This window comes from Dermochelys coriacea, chromosome 2 (genome assembly GCF_009764565.3).
Source record: "Dermochelys coriacea isolate rDerCor1 chromosome 2, rDerCor1.pri.v4, whole genome shotgun sequence".
Lineage (NCBI taxonomy): Eukaryota > Metazoa > Chordata > Testudines > Dermochelyidae > Dermochelys > Dermochelys coriacea.
Window position 1 is genome coordinate 112,293,049 of NC_050069.1, and position 17,558 is coordinate 112,310,606.

The 17,558-nt window shown below is 44.7% G+C and overlaps 1 long non-coding RNA gene across 1 annotated transcript in view; it reads right to left on the reverse strand.

Annotated features, from left to right (window-relative positions):
* Positions 1-4,257: 4,257 nt before the first annotated feature.
* The window catches only part of LOC119851676, an 80,447-nt gene continuing 67,146 nt past the window's right edge, over positions 4,258-17,558 (reverse strand). The window contains exon 6 of the long non-coding RNA XR_005291327.2: positions 4,258-4,749. This is a non-coding gene — a long non-coding RNA (uncharacterized LOC119851676). The remainder of the gene's footprint in view (positions 4,750-17,558) is intronic.

Sequence of the window (17,558 nt, forward strand, 5' to 3'; positions counted from 1 at the left end):
TCCCTAGTTAGTTCAGTTTAAAAGAGGGCTGCATTAATTTTTGTTTCTCTGAAGCCTTTTGCACTCTTTAATTGAGCTCTGTGAACTGTTGTCTGCACGGTGCTTCATGATTTTTGTCTTGCCGGGGGCTCTGTGAGTATGTATTGTATTGTAGGAAATGTTTCAAAAGTGCCTACATGTCCTATTTTCAAAAGTTACTTAGAAATTTAGCAGCCTAATCACATAGGCGCTTTTGAAAATTTTACCTCATATCATACACACCAGAAACATCTGGAAAATGTAGTGCAAAATACCAAAATATCTGAGTTGGAATTTATACCACTGTTGGATGGGAACATCCAAAGGTGTTCAAGAAGGCTTTCAGCATCCCCACTATTAAAAACGTTCCAACGCCACTGATCACCCCATCTCAAAAGCATTGTAAAGATGTTGGCAAAACACTAACACCACTTAAATCCAAACAGCCTGCATGAATCATGGGCAAACACATTTTTCAGGGGATTGCCATAATTAAAGGGTGACTCTCTTCATTTCCTGACTCAAATTCAGTCAGTCAATCTGTTAAGGTAAAAAAATTAAATTAAAAACAAAACCTCGGGGTAAAGCTGTAAAATGTTGCACTTCCTAAACAATGTGTAAGAACACAGCAAAACCTCAATGATTCTGAAGAGGGAAACTTACTATCTAGTAAAAAGAAAAAGAATATTTGTGGCATCTTAGAGACAAACAAATCTGAGCATAAGCTTTTGTGACTTACAGCTCACTTCATCGGATGCATGCAGTGGAAAATACAGTGGGGAGATTTATATACACAGAGAACATGAAACAATGGGTGTTACCATACACATTGTAACAAGAGTGATCAGGTAAGGTGAGCTATTACTGGGGGGTGGGGAACGGACGGACCTTTTGTAGTGATAATCAAGGTGGGCCATTTCCAGCAGTTGACAAGAACGTGTGAGGAACGGGGTGCGGGGCGGGATAGTTTTACTTTGTGTAATGACCCATCCACTCCCAGTCTTTATTCAAGCCTAAGTTAATTGTATCCAGTCTGCAAATTAATTCCAATTCAGCAGTCTCTTGTTGGAGTCTGTTTTTGAAGGGGTTTTTTTTGTTGTTGAAGAATTGCCACTTTTAGGTCTGTAATCGAGTGACCAGAAAGATTGAAGCATTCTCAAACTGGTTTTTGAATGTTATAATTCTTGACGTCTGATTTGTGTCCATTTATTCTTTTACGTAGAAACTGTCCAGTTTGGCCAATGTACATGGCAGAGGGGCATTGCTGGCACATGATGGCATATATCACATTGGTAGATGTTCACGTGAACGAGCCTCTGATAGTGTGGCTCATGAGGCTACAAAAGGTCCCTGCCCCGCCACGCCCCCCCCCCCCGCCGGTAATAGCTCACCTTACCTGATCACTCATTTCAGTGTGTATGGCAATACGCATTGTTTCATGTTCTCTGTATATATAAATCTCTGCACTGTATTTTCCACTGCATGCATCCAATGAAGTGAGCTGTAACTCGCGAAAGCTTATGCTCAAATAAATGTGTTAGTCTCTAAGGTGCCCCAAGTACTCCTTTTCTTTTTGCGGATACAGACTAACAAGGCTGCTACTCGGACACCATCTAGTAACATCTACAAGGAGTATTAGTTGGGCCCTCCCCAAAACAGTTTGTTCATGATCAGAACACCTGATTACTTTATTCTTAATGACAACAGACATGGGGAGGTTTTGCTTATTCCACACTTTTCTCCCCTATTCAAAGCACTGGAAAGGAACCCTCATTCTCTTAAAAGTCAGTCTCCCTCTTCAGTCAGTTTTGAGTCTCACATGATCAGACATGCACTGCAGATAGCGTTAGTTTTATGATTAGAATGGTCTGCTGTGAGACACATTTTAAAATTCATGACCTTTCCTGTCAGGGTTCAATAAGAGACCATCCTGAAGATGAAAGCCTAGCTTAGTCTCCTGGTGCAAGTAGCTTTCCTCTTCCTTCCTGCTCCCCATCTTTTCCCTTGAACATTTACTTCCAATTATTTTACAGTTTGTCTTGTGTTAGCAGTGGTTTTAAAATCACTAATGAATTGAGGTAAATTAAAGTTCATTGGTATCTGAATCAAGCATATGTTTCAACTTTACAGACATGCCTAGCTATCAGAGGTATCTGCCTTTGTCAGGTAGAAGATACTCTGGCAAGGCCGCAGCTGGGCAAAAGACATAGAGCAGAGTTTTGAAGAGAAAGACAACAAAGGAGGGAGAGGGGCACTGATATATTTCCTGTAGAACAGACATTTGCTGAGGCAATAGCTGTAAAACCAACGGGGCGGGCGGGAGGGGGGGAGACACCAGATACAGCACACTTGCTGGCACCAACACAGCACTGAAGACCCTGCCAATGGAAATTAAAGAGGGATGTGTTTGCTCCTCACCACAATTAGAAGCAACAACAAAAAACCCTCCTCTCAGTGGATTGTTCTCAGGAATTTTATTTGACCATCTTCCCATGTTCCTACCACTGGCTTCTTCTCAAGGAAAATCCATGAGAACATACATATATATTCCTAATTTATATTCTACAGGCCAGGACATTTCTGCCCATTCCCCAGGCACTGCCATGAACCATGCTCCTCTGTTGGGCTGGCCAGAAAAAAAACAATTCTGCTTCATAAAACATTTTGAGGTTTTGAAATTTGTTTTCGTTCAGGTGTGAAACAAGAATGAGACCTATTGACAGTTTGAGAGAGAGAGTCTCTCTGACTACAGCACAGTGGTTCAAGATTGTCTTGGACGGGGTAGCCAGCCTGAGCTGGAGAAGGAGCCAGAATTTACCAATGTATGTTGCCGAAGAGCCACAGTAATATGTCAGCAGCTCCCTATCAGCTCCCCCTACCCCCAGCGCCTCCCGCCCACCGGCAGCTCTGCCGAATCAGCGCTTCACCCTCCCTCCTTGCATATCCCAATCAGCTGTTTCCTAGTGTGCAGGAGGCTCTGAGAGGAAGCGGGGGAGGAGCGAGAGCATGGCAGGCTCGGGAAGGGGGCAGGAAGGAGTGGAGTTGAGGCAGGGCCTATTGCAGAGCCAGGGGTTGAGCAGTGAGCCGCCCCCCGGCACATTGGAAAGTTAGCATCTGTAGCTCCAGCCCCGGAGTCGGTGTCTATACAAGGAGCCACATATTAACTTCTGAAAAGCTGCATGTGGTTCCGGAGCCACAGGTTGGCCACCCCTGGTCTAGGATGTGGGAGATCCAGGTTCAAGGTCCTTCTCCAAATCAGGCAGCCCCAATTTGGTGCGATGGATATGATGGACCAGATTCAGCAGTGATGTAAATGATGAGGAATGTTACATGACAGATATAAACTAGTCACAATTTGAGTGTTGGTGGCAAAACAGTGCAAACACCACCACCGCTTTTGGCATTCCATGAGTGTGCAAAATGAGTGTACTCCCACCAATTTGGCATTCCATGTGTACCTAGTTCAAGGCCTATGGTAAGCAGGTACAGCTCCATCTGAAGAAAACAGGATTGCAGCCACTTGCCCCAGGAATCTGGAGATTTTTGCAGTATAAATCAAAGTAAAGGGGGCCCCCAATATATATTACACCCTTCAGTAATTTGTTTTTCTGCTACTACCCCAATGAAAAAGTCCTACAGAGAATTTAATGGAGAATGACTACTATACTACAGAAATTTAAAAACAATCTATAGAGAATTTGATCTTTGCAATAGAACTCTATTCTCTATTAAATTCTGCTGGGTGCTTTAAAAATTATACAAGAAATTATCTTATTCCCTGTTCCATAGAATTAATAGCAATTTCCATAGAACCCTGTTTAATTTCTCTACAACCTCTCACTAGCTTCATCCTTGTTATGTTCTATAAGTACATGAAAGTCAAGGCTGTTGGACAGGTGTGGCATTTGGGCCGAATAACTCACCATCTGTGCAGTCACCAATGAAATGCTTGCATTCAAGAAGTAGCAAGGGCAGTGCACTTGCAGGGCAGTTTTCCTTTTTCTTGTGTGTGTTGGGTTCCAGATACCTCATGAGAAGCTGTCTAGAGTCTGATGTTTTCTATCCACAGAGCAGATGCTGCATGGGAGCTAACATCAGTACAAGCTTCCCTATTCTGCCCCACCAAGATGTCTCAATCCTGTCCTGGAGGGACCACTGCTAAGGATGAAAGAATGGTCAGACACCTTGGCCCTTTCAATCCTTGGATGGTCTGCTGAGATCCAAGGATGCCAATGAGTGCCAGCTGTTGTGATGTAGACACATCCACTGGAACGGAAAGACAGTAAGTGCTTAGATCAAGTGGCAAGAGGCAACATTTCATCTCCTTGTGTGAGATAAGGGTCAGAAAATCAATTGACTCTGGAAGGTAAGAGGAAAAAGCTAAGGCTAAAAATACATACATTTTATGTACTGTATTCTGTGCCATATTAGATAATATACTTGAATCTGATGCAATAAATATATATGTTATGCACTTATGCATGTCTGTTAGTGCTCCTGTCTATTACATTTCTTCTTCTAATGGACTTTGAAATTTTGTTTACTTCACCTTTCTCATATCTTCACCACCAGAGACTTAATTTGGAAATCTCAGACACCACTAGCAATCTCTTTCAAGGGGAATATCTTTCCTGTTTTTTCCTCTGCTGGTTGGAGTTTTATCCCAAATTGCACGTTGATCACTTGCATCGGCTAGTTTTTGTTGTTTGCTGTTGTGAAACTAAGCACAGCCTTGTAAAAAAGAAGGAAAAAAAATTAGTAGCAGAGAAGGGGCTCTTTTGCATAATATGCTTGGTTTACCATCACCCAACCTTCCTCCTTTTTCACTATATCTCTCTATACCTCTCCTACTTAGAGCTGGCTAAATAATGCAAATACATTTAATTGTATAGCGGTATTTGATAAATCAAGGCAAATATGTTATATATGGGATAATATTAAACGAGCTCTGCTCTTTTTTCATAAAGAAATGTCTCAAATTTTTTTTTTGCTTAAACTGCATCCCCCTAGTAACTTATTAATATGACAGTAGCATTTAGAGACCCCAACTCAGGCCTGCTGACAGCAATTCCGGGCCCCAGGGCAGAATAGTCAATGAGCCCCCTAGAAAGGGATGTGTTCACCCAGCTGCCTTCGCCGCCACCAGTACCACCCCGTGCGGGCCCAGGAGCCAGGGCCAGATTAACCTTTAGTGGGCCCGGCGCCAAATATATTTGTGGGTCCCCATGGGGGCAATGGAGCATGGTACAGGAAGGTCGGTACCTGGAGCAAGGGGTCGGCCAGGGGCAACGGGGCACGGCATGGAGGGAGCAGCCCCCACTCTGCCCAGCGCTAGGGCATTGTTTACAAACCAGCAGCCGCCAGGCACACACTGGGCCACCCAGCCCTGTGCTACCAGCGTGCCCCTTTCCCCTGGGGTGGGCCCATGCCATATCACACAGCCCCCCCCAACACCCCCAACTCCCTATTCCTAGCCTCTCCCAGACCTGCTATGCCGAGTGCCCACCCTGTCCACAGCCCCACAATTGCTCAGCGCCCTGCACAGCACAATCCCTGCCTAGCACTCCCCCTGCCCACAGCCCCACTACAATTGCCCAGCACCTCTCAGAGACCCCGCACTGCCCAGTGCCCCAACACACACAGATCTCCCCCACTGCCCAGCACCCCCTCAACAACCCCCCCCCACTGCCTAGCATTCCAAACCTCCCCAATGTCCAGTGCCCCCCCGCCCCCTCACAGCCTAGGACACCCCCCCCCAAGCCCTCCACAGAGCCACTCCCCCATGCCCTGCCACCCCCCCACACACACTCACCAGCCCTGCTCAGCCAGAGCAGAGCAGGGATCCCGCCCCCCAGCACAGTCCTAGGGGGCAAAACACCTGAAGCTTGGAAGCACAGAGCAATCATCCCCTGGGGCCCTACCCAGCCCTACCTGCCTGACACTGGTGCCAGCGGTAGAAGGGAGGCATTTCCTTGCAGAAGCGGGGCAGCCACTGACTTCCCCAGCCTGCCACTTCTGTAGAGCAGGCCCTGTGGCTCACCCAGGCAATGTAAAAGGGCCCGGGGCTCCCTGCTGCCACCGCTACCACAGCAGCCGTGGTGGCTGGGGGCCCCCAGGCTCTCATAAATTGCCCAGGCCCCTGGGCAATTGCCCTCTTTGCTCCGCACTGTCGACATGCCTGCTCCAACTGAGATCAGGGCCCCATTGTGCGAGGAGCTGTACAAACACAGAGGGAGGACAGCACAATCCTTGCCATAAAGCGTTCACAATCCAAGGCCTTGCGTACATTTGAAAGGATCTGTCGGTATAGATATACTGGTGGAGCTATGCTAGCAAACCACCCTAATAGAGATGTAACTCATAGCAGCAAAAAAGTACATCAGTGCAGTTTAAACCAGTCCCCTGAACGGAATAAACTATACTGGCAAAAGTTCTTTTGCCTATATAACTATGCCTGCATTTGGGCTTTTGCCAGCACATTATGTTGGGTTATGATTTTTTTCACACTGGGAACCCATATAACTATGCAGGCAAAACTTTAAGTATGGACCAGCCCTGAGACAGGCAAAAGGCGGTAGAGAGAATGTCGTGACTGCCCAGAGTAACAGGCAGTGCTGGGAACAGAAAACAGATCTTCTGGGTCCAAGTGCAGTGCCCTATCCACTGCCTCTACAATTATGCCATACCTTTATTATCCCTTAGGCTTTTGTCTACACTACAAGCTAGTGGTGTGATTTCCCTGCTTCTGTACACGTACTCCTGCTAGCTGTCATCATGTTTGCATGAATACTGCAGAAAGGGACCTGGGGGGGTCATAGTGGATCAAAAAATAAACGAGTCAACACTAACACTGTTGCAAAAAAACATCAAACAAACACAACTATGAAATATTTCAGAGTAGTAGCTGTGTTAGTCTGTATTTGCAAAAAAGAAAAGGAGGACTTGTGGCACCTTAGAGGCTAAAATTTATTTGAGCATAAGCTTTCGAGTGAGCTGTAGCTCACGAAAGCTTATGCTCAAATAAATTTTAGTCTCTAAGGTGCCACAAGTACTCCTTTTCTTTTAATTATGACATAGTTGGCATCACAGAGATTTGGTGGGATAACAGGCATGACTGGAATGTTGGTATAGAAGGGTACAGCTTGCTCAGGAAGGACAGGCAGGAAAAAAAGGGAGGTGTTGCCTTATATATTAAAAATGTATACACTTGGACTGAGGTTGACATGGAAATAGGAGACAAACTTGTTGAAAGTCTCTGGGTAGGGATAAAAGGGGTAAAAACCAAGGGTGATGTCATGGTAGGGGTTTACTTCAGGCCACCTAACTAGGAAGAAGTGGTATGGAGGAGGCTTTTTTTAAACAACTAACAAAATCATCCAAAGCACAGGACTTGGTGGTGATGGGGGACTTCAACTACCCAGACATCTGTTGGGAAAATAACACAGCAGGGCACAGATTATCCAACAAGCTCTTGGAATGTATTGGAGACCATTTTTTATTTCAGAAAGTGGAGAAAGCTACTAAGGAAGAGGCTATTGTAGATTTGATTTTGACAAACCAGAAACTGGTTGAGAATTTGGAAGTGGAAGGCAGCTTAGGTGAAAGTGATCATGAAATGATAGAGTTAATGATTCTAAGGAATGATAGGAGGGAGAACAGTAAAATAAAGACAGTGGATTTCAAGAAGGCAGACTAACAAACTCAGGGAGTTGTTAGTTAAGATCCCATGGGAAGCAAGTCTAAGGGGGATAAACAATTGAAGACAGTTGGCAGTTTTTCAAAGAGACATTATTAAGGGCACAAGAGCAAACTATCCCGCTGCATAGGAAAAATAGGAAGTATGGAAAGAGAGCACCCTGGCTTAACCAGGAGATCTTCAATGATCTAAAAAAATCAAAAGAAAAGTCCTACAAAAAGTGGAAACTAAATCAAATTACAAAGGATGAATATAAACAAATAACACAGGTATGTAGGGACAAAATTAGAAAGGCCAAGGCACAAAACGAGATCAAACTAGCTAGTGACATAAAGGGTAACAAGAAAAGATTCTACAAATATATTAGAAGCAAGAGGAAGACCAAGGACAGGGTAGGCCTGTTATTCAATGAGGGGGGAAACAATAACAGAAAATGTGGAAATGGCAGAGGTGCTGAATGACTTCTCTGTTTTGGTTTTCACCAAGAAGGTTGGTGGTTACTGGACATCTAACATAGTGAATGCCAGTGAAAATGAGGTAGGATCAGAGGTTAAAACAGGAATAGAACAAGTTAAAAATTACTTAGACAAGTTAGATGTCTTCAAGTCACTAGTGGCTGATGAAATGCATCCTAGAATACTCAAGGATCTGACTGAGGAGATCTCTGAGCCATTAGTGATGATCTTTGAAAAGTCATGGAAGATGGGAGAGATTCCAGAAGACTGGAAAATGGCAAATATAGTGCCAATCTATAAAAAGGGAAATAAGGACAATCCAGGCAATTACAGACCAGACTGTTTAACTTCTGTACCCAGAAAGATAATGGAGCAAAAAATTAAGCAATCAATTTGCAAACTTCTAGAAGATAATAAAGTGATAAGTAACAGTCAGTATGGATTTGTCAAGAACAAATCATGTAAAAACCAACCGGATAGCTTTCTTTGACAGGTAACAAGCCTTCTTAATAGGAGGGAAGTGGTAGACATGGTATATCTTGACTTTAGTAAAGCTTTTGATACTGTCTTGCATGACCTTCTCCTAAACAAATTAGGGAAATGCAACCTAGATGGAGCTACTATAAGGTGGGTGCATAACTGGTTGGAAAACCGTTCCCAGAGAGCAGTTATCAGTGATTCACAGTCATACTGGAAGGACATAATGAGTGGGGTCCCACAGGGATCAGTTCTGGGTCCAGTTCTGTTAAATATCTTTGCCATAAATATAAAGGGAAGGGTAACCACCTTTCTGTATACAGTGCTATAACATCCCTCCTGACCAGAGGCAAAACCCTTTCACCTGTAAAGGGTTAAGAAGCTAAGGTAACCTTGCTTGCATCTGACCCAAAATGACCAATGAGGGACAAGATATTTTCAAATCTGGAGGGTGGGGGAGGGGGGACGACAAAGGGTTCTGGCTGTCTGTGTGATGCTTTTGCCGGGAACAGATCAGGAATGTAAGCCTTACAACTCCTGTAAAGTTAGTAAGTAATCTCGCTAGAAAATGCATTAGGTTTTCTTTGTTTAATGGCTTGTAAAATTCGCTGTGCTGGAGGGAATGTATATTCCTGTTTGTGTCTTTTTGTAACTTAAGGTTTTACCTAGAGGGATTCTCTATGTTTTGAATCCGAATACCCTGTAAGGTATTTATCATCCTGAGTTTACAGAGGTGATTCTTTTAACTTTTCTTTAATTAAAATTCTTCTTTTAAAAACCTGATTGATTTTTCATTGTTCTTAAGATCCAAGGGTTTGGGTCTGTGTTCACCTGTACCAATTGGTGAGGATTATCATCAAGCCTTCCCCAGGAAAGGGGTTGTAGGGTTGCGGGGGGGAATATTTTGGGGGAAGACATCTCCAAGTGATCTCTTTCCTTGTTTGTTTAAAACGCTTGGTGGTGGCAGCATACTGTTCAAGGACAAGGCAAAGTTTGTACCTTGGGGAAGTTTTTAACCTAAGCTGGTAAGAGTAAGCTTAGGGGGTCTTTCATGCAGGACCCCAAATCTGTACCCTAGAGTTCAGAGTGGGGAAGGAACCTTGACAATGATTTAGATAATGGCATAGAGAGTTTGTGGACGACACCAAGCTGGGAGGGGTTGCAAGTGATTTGGAGGTTAGGATTATAATTCAAAATGATTTGGACAAACTGAAGAAATGGTATGAAGTGAATAGGATGAAATTCAATAAGGACAAATGCAAAGTACTCCATTTAGGAAGGAACAATCAGTTGCACACATACAAAAATGGGAAATGACTGCATAGGAAGGAGTACTGCAGAAAGGGATCTGGTGGTCGTAGTGGACCACAAGCTAAATATGAGTCAGTGTAACACTGTTGAAAAAAAGAGCAAACATCATTCTGGGATGTATTAGCAGAAGTGTTGTAAGCAAGACACGAGAAGTCATTCTTCTCCTCTACTCCATGCTGATTAGGCCTCAACTGGAGTATTGTGTCCAGTTCTGGGTGCCACATTTTAGGAAAGATGTGGACAAATTGGAGAAAGTCCAGAGAAGAGCAACAAAAACGATTAAAGGTCTAGAAAACATGACCTATGAGGCACGATTGAAAAAATTGGGTTCGTTTAGTCTGGAGAAGAGAATACTGAGAGGGGATTTTATAAGAGTTTTCAAGTATATAATAGGTTGTTACAAAGAGGAGGGAGAAAAATTGCTCTTCTTAACCTCTGAGGATAGGACAAAAAGCAATGGCTTATATTACAGCAAGGCAGGTTTAGGTTGGACATTAGGAAAAATTTCCTAACTGTCAGGGTTGTTAAACACTGGAATAAATTCCCCAGGGAGGTTGTGGAATCTCCATTAGAGATTTTTAAGAGTAGGTTAGACAAACACCTGTCAGGGATGGTCTAGATCAGGGATTCTCAACCAGGGATGTGTACTTCTGGGGTACACAGAAGTCTTCCACTGGGTCTATCAATTCATCCAGATATTTGCCTAGTTTTAAAACAGGCTACACAAAAAGCACTAGAGAGGTCAGTACAAACTAAAATTTCATATAGACAATGATTTATTTATACTGCTCCATATACTATACACTGAAATGTAAGCACAATTTATATTCCAATTGATTTATTTTATAATATGGTAAAAATGAGAAAGTCAGCAATTTTTCAGCAATAGTGTACTGTGACACTTGTATTTTTGTCTGATTTTGTAAGCAAGTAGTTTCTAAGTGTGGTGAAACTTGGGGGTATGCAAGATAAATCAGACTTCTGAACAGGGTACAGTAGTCTGGAAAGATGGAGATGTACTAATCTAGATAATATTTAGTCCTTCCATGAGTGCAGGCGACTGGACTAGATGAGCACTTGAGGTCCCTTTCAGTCCTACGATTCTATGGTGTGGGAGAAATAAAAATTGTACTGATTCTGCATGGTGTAGTGGCCAGGTTACTTGGCTGGGAGTCAAAAGACCCGAGTTTCTACTCCTGGCTCTGCCACTGATTCACTGTATGACTCTGGGCAAATCACTTAATTTCTGCACTGTAACTTCCCCATCTGTAAAACAGAGATATTGATAGTTACTCACCTGAAGTGCTTTGAGCTCTTGGGATGAAATTTGCTGTCTGTCCTGTATCAAATAGGTTATTATATAATAAATTTATCTGCCTCAAAAAAACACCTGCAGTCTAAGGCTCTCTCTACACTATGAGTTAGAGGTGGGATCCCCTGCATATGTACACATACTATAAACAGCAGTGTAGCCCAGCTAAGCAGTGCGGAGTACAAACCTGCCAGAAACCAGTGGGGAGGTACTCTGCACAGCTAAGCTGTGCCTTTCCAGCCTCTACCCCAGCTACACTCTTATTTATACTTGCACTGGCTTCCTGAGTGCGCTCCAAGTCTGACTGCAACTTGCGTAGGTGTATCCACACTGCTATTATTAAAAATAGCAGGTAGATGTGGCAGCATTAGCTGCAGCAGCATGAATAGGTACCCTGGGGGACTTGTACAGCCCATGCTGAAGCCTGTGCCACCACATCTATACAGCTATTTTTAGCTATTTTCACATGGGTAAAGTGAACGCAAAAGTACATCTACCTGAGCTGCAATCACACCTTGTATTGTAGCACAGACATACCTTAAAACAAGAAGCATGGGCAGCGGGTATAATAGGCCAGGGAAGGCTAAGCCTTCCCTGGCGCAGCCGCCCCAATGGACACCTGGCCCATAGTGGCAGCACCCCTTCCCTGAGGCCCCCACCCACCGTCTGCTGCTGCCACCGCCTGCCTACCTGTACTCCACCGCCCCCACTGCTCACCATGTCACTTCTCCTTGGAGGCAGAGGAGTGAGGAGGGAAGCTGTGAGCAAGCGGTGGGGTCTGTCGGGGAGCGAGGTGGCTCTGCCGGGCACTGGGCTGTTAGCTTGATCAAGGGGGGCCACCGGCTCGGCCCGGTGCTTGGGCGGAGGGAGGAGGGGAGCGGCTTGGCTCGGCCCAGCACTCAGGTGGCATGGGGGAGAGCAGCCTGGCCTGTCACAGCAGGAGCAGCCTGGCATGGCGCTTTGCCCAGAGCTGGGGCTGGCCTGGGGTAGCTGTGGTGAGAGAGCCAGGGCTCCTCTGGTCACAGGGGGGACCCATCAGGGCTCCTCCTGTTATGGGGGGGGGTTGGGCTCCGGTAGGCGGGGGCCAGGCCTCAGGCAGAAGGGGCGGGGCTGGAAGGCTAGCCTCCCCAAAGTAGGGGCTCACCCACCGCCCGTGCATAGAAGCAATTCAGACTTGGGTGAGAGAGAGAGGCAAAAAGAATGATAAAATCAGCATAACAAGGATTAATAGAAATTAATCCGATGAAGTGAGCTGTAGCTCACGAAAGCTTATGCTCAAATAAATTTGTTAGTCTCTAAGGTGCCTCAAGTACTCCTTTTCTATTTTCAAATATAGATGTCTCCATTATACCCATGAAATACATGCAAGAATATTGCCACATCTGTTCTCAAAATACAAATTTCAATAAAAATGGGCACATCAGTAGGTGCTCACAGGTCCAAGTACCTAACATGCACTAATCATGTCTCAGACATGCAAATTTTGTTGCTGCATCCTTGATGCTGTTTGAAAATTTGGCACAGAGTATTTTATGCCAGACATTCAGTGCAAGTATCTTTGCACAGCTTTTCATGAATCTGAATGTGTATATTATCTTTATGACATGACAGACTCTAACTTTACCTGAACCAGCAACAATAGTCTCACAGCAAATTTTATTATGGTAGTGTGACTAATAAAGCTATTTCAAAACAGTGAACCTTGGCTTTATTGTAAATGGTTTAGATTAGAAAGCTGTAAATAGCCATGTTAATATAGGATCAAATACAAAAAAATACTTTAAAGAGGGCTGGTAGCACAACCTGTTTTTAAAATAGCCTGACACCTCCTGTTTTCAGTTGTTTATTACTTTGCAAAACTTGAATCATTCTGATTCACTGAATCATTTACCATGCTGCATGTCAGCTGATATGGCAACTCATGGTGTTGGATGCCATCAGATGGTCAAGGACATCTAAATAAAACACATCCCTGGACATGGGCAATACTAGGAGGGATGAGCTGGAGTGCTGATGAGAAGCGCAGTGGGGAAAGTAACTGAAATACTTTCCTCATAGATTGTATTTTCTAAATGGACAACCTACCCTAAATTCTCAATTATTGAGAGACAATCTTCACTCATTGATATAATTTTGCTTTCCACAACCAACTCTCTACATAACTTTTCATGAGTGATATATCCGAATATTTGGATGCTAATATCTAAACTGTATTCTTAAATTTACTCACCTAAATTTGGGTTACTGCTGATTATGCACTATATGTATCTTATGACTTTAAAAACAAACTTTGTATTTGTGGATAATCTAAGCACTATACTCCGATGTACAGACACTTCTCAACCTGTGTATTATATAATTTTAACATTAGCTTTAATACCATTTTTATATCTGGAAAATCTCAGCCAAAATGGTTCAGTTATTTCAGAAAAGGAGGTTAGGGGAAAACACATTGTTTTGCCCACATTAAGTTCTGGCAAGAAGCTCCCACGTGCCCCTGTGCTTTGGAGGTAGGTTTTGTAATCTGGCAAGAGGGTGGCCTTTGTGCCTTTTGCTCCTGTGAAAATCCACCCATATTTGACCTAGTTATAAGCCTTTGAAACCAATTGCACGTGCTCAGTAGATACTTGCTAGAGCTTCACAGCTTATATTCCTTCTGAAGAGTCAGTTTGCATTGAGCATGGTCCGGCCTGGGGCTGAGAAAAAATTTCTCTGCAATTCCAATTCCTGGCCACTCTGGTTGTACCGGAACAGAGAGCAGGGAGCCAGTCTCTCCTGTACTCTCAATGACACCCAGCTGGGCCCAAGCAGGACAGAGGATAAGACTCCTGATTCAAATGCAGAGGGGACAAGAGCCCACAGGTGCCAACTTCTGTTGGCACCAAGGGGGGCTCGTGCCCCCCGTCCCCAGCCCTGCCCCGACTCCACCCCTCTTTGCCCCTATTGGGCCCCTCCCCAAATCCACACCCTGGCCCTGCCTCTTCACCCAGCGCGCCACATTCTTCCTCCTCCTCCCTCCCCCTCCCTCCCAGTGCTTACTGGCGGAACAGCTGTTTTGTGGCACAAGCGCTGGGAGGGAGTGGGGAGAAGTAGGACACGGTGGCATGCTCAGGGGAGGAGGCAGAGGTGAGCTGGGATAGGGGGGCAGGTTGGGGAGCTGCCAGTGGGTAGAGCACCCACCAATTTTTCCCCATGGGTGCTCCAGCCCTGGAGCACCCACGAAGTCGGCACCTATGCAAGAGGCAGACTGAAGAGGATGAGGAGGAAGATTGGAACTGGAGGCTGGCAGTGGGGATGGGAGAGAAAGAAACTGGGACTTTGGGTAACAGGAGAGCCAAGAGGGCTTGGGGAAGGAGGTGGGGTGAGGGGAGACTCCTCTGACGAGGGTCTGGTATGGGAGAACTGGGACTTGGTGTGCAAAGAGACTGGAACAAGGAATCAGGTGGAGGGGATGGACACTGGGATTGGATGACGAGCTGGGGGGGAGAGAGAGAGAGAGAGAGAGATTAGAACTGGGAGCCAGTGAGGACAGGAAATGTGGGCGGGGTCACCAGTGGAGACTATTGGCATGGGAGGAGAGAGAGATTGGATAGGACTGCATAATGTGGACTACAGACTGCATTATGAGAATCTTTAGTTACATGATCACATTTTTTCCATGGGACACCTGCCTTCAGTGCACAGAATAGACCTGCCCTGAGGGCGAATCAGGGCTGCACAGCAAAGGAGGCTGTTGCCTGTAGGATGTCCACTTCATTTGTTGCAGAAGTTGAAAGGTGTGTAATGAATCAGGCAGAAAGAGAAAGGTGGGTCTTATGAATGCTGCCCTGGGGAATTGGATTCTATCCCTGCCTCTGCCAGTGAGTTCCTATGTAATGCTGGCAAGTCACTTAACCAAACTTTTAACAGGTGGTCATTGATTGTGTTCCTCATTTTCTGGGTACCCAACTTCTTACCCTGGAAGTCTGATGGAAAAAGTGCTGAGCAGTCTCAACTGCAACTGAAGTCATTAGGAGCAGTGCTTTGAACATATAAACAGCCACACAGGATCAGATCAATGGTCCATCTAGCCCCGTATCCCAACAGTGGCCAATGCCACCTGCTTTAGAGGGAATTAACAGAATGAGGCAATTATCGAGCAATCCATGCCCTGTTGTCCACTCCCAGCTTCTGGCAGTCAGAGGCTTAGGGACACCCCGAACATGGAGTTGTGTCACTGATCATCTTGGCTATTAGTCATTGATGGACCTCTCCTCCATGAATGTATCCAATATAAAATACTATAGAATGCTAAGTACTCTGAAAAGTCATGTCCTAGTTGTCTCAAACTGGGTACCCAAAATTAGTGCACATTTCTTACCTTAGTGTGCCTGTGCCCCGGTTACCCAATGATAGAGCAGGGATAATTAAAAAAACCTTTCTCACAGGAGTGTTGGGAAAATAAATTCATTAATGTTCATGATGCTCTCAGATACTGTCGTGATGAGTATCATAGAAAGTCCCATTAGGAAATTAATAATTCTGTCTTCAGAGCAGGATTTGATCAGTGTGTGGTAAATAAGGCCAGGGGACACACAGTGAACAATGAGGAGAACAAAACCTTGAATAGCTGCTCATTAAGTGCAACTGCATGCTCTGATAGAAGCAGGACTCCTGTGGGGGAAAATAGTATGTGATCAGGAAATAAAAGACAGTGTCAATGCATATGCACAAGGGGCTGAATGAAGGTTAAACAGAACCTTAATTCTGGCATTTGCTAACCTTTGAGCACGGAAGCTTAATAATGTTCTTTTAACATGGGTGAGTTGTGTGTAATAGAGATAAGTGAACTTCACCAGCATTAAGACAAATACTGACTATTTGTTCGTTATTCCAGGATTTTAAATTAATGCTGGGCTGTTTGTTTTAAGAGTGGTGCAAAATATTTATCACAGATTTTTTGTATGAAGTTTAATTATTTGAGTTTGAAAAACTGTCAAGAAATTTCAGCAGTTACACAAACCTAAAATGCAAATGAAATTTCAACCAGGAGAAAAAAGGAGGTAGATGATAGGGATTATCTGGAGGACTGAAGGCTGGGAGGTTGGATTTCTTGTCCCACCTCTGTCACTGACTGATTTAACACAGTATATGAATTTTACAAATATTTAGTTACACTTCATAAGACTACTTCTACTATGTGTGTGGCCATGAGATAAGAATGAGGCAATCAGGGCCAAATTCTCCTCCCAGTTACACCAGGGCAAGTCCAATGACTTAAAATGATCATTGGTGTAACCACAGTGTGTTTTCTAAAAGGCCTCCTTTTCTCCCCTAAAGTAAGGGCACAAGATTAAGGGCCATTTCAAATTGCAGAAGAACATTTTTTCATCCATCCCTTAATCCAATCATTCAACACAAGCTAATTCCCCCGCACCCAACACATATACCTTAAATCATTGAGCCACCCTGACCTCAAATCTGCACGTGATCAAGTATATTACTACCAATAATCACTTCTATAATACTACGGATGAAACCTTATCCCCCACTTAAGTCAGTGGCAGGATTTATCCTGTAGGTTTACACATATTGAAAGATGTTCATTATCCTGGCAAGCCTACAATGGAAGTAAGACAAAACACACAAGATAAGACACAGGGCAACAGTTCAGGAGGGGGAAGATGAAGACAAGACAGGATTGCTTGAAGAAGTGGGCTTTAAGGAGAGGTTTCAAGGAAGAAAGAGAATGCTTGGCAGGTGAAGATGGATGGCCTAGGAGGCACAGGAGCACAGTGAGAAAAAGTACCTTAAGGTGCGTCACAGGGTCCATAAAGGTTCCCTGCCTCACGCCCCTGTGCTCTTGTGCTTAGGCTGGTCAAAGAAGGGGTCCCAATGCCTCTTTCAGTTGTTTCACCCATGTATTTTTATTTACAGTGCTTAGTGCAGCCCCAATTCCCCCACCCTGACCCTTCTCTGGGTCTTCTGGCCCCCAAGGCTTCCTGCAGTCGGTAGAGACAGAACTACAGTCCCCTTGTCTTCTCCCCTCATTAGCCTCCTCACTGAGTCTTTCCCTGGGCTTATATCTCCTCCCAGGCACCAGCCCAGCTGGCTCCACTTGGCTTAGCTGATTCCCCTGAGCCTGCCCTTGTTAGGGTCTGCAGCTGAGCTCCTTGCTGAGTGTCTGGGCCCCTGCACCCAGCTGCTCTGCCAAGAAGCAGGGGAGGAGCCACCTCTTTAGTAGGGCATCCAAGGGGTTTATACCCCTGCCCTGCCACAAGGTGGAAGGACACAAGGCAGGGGGATGGAA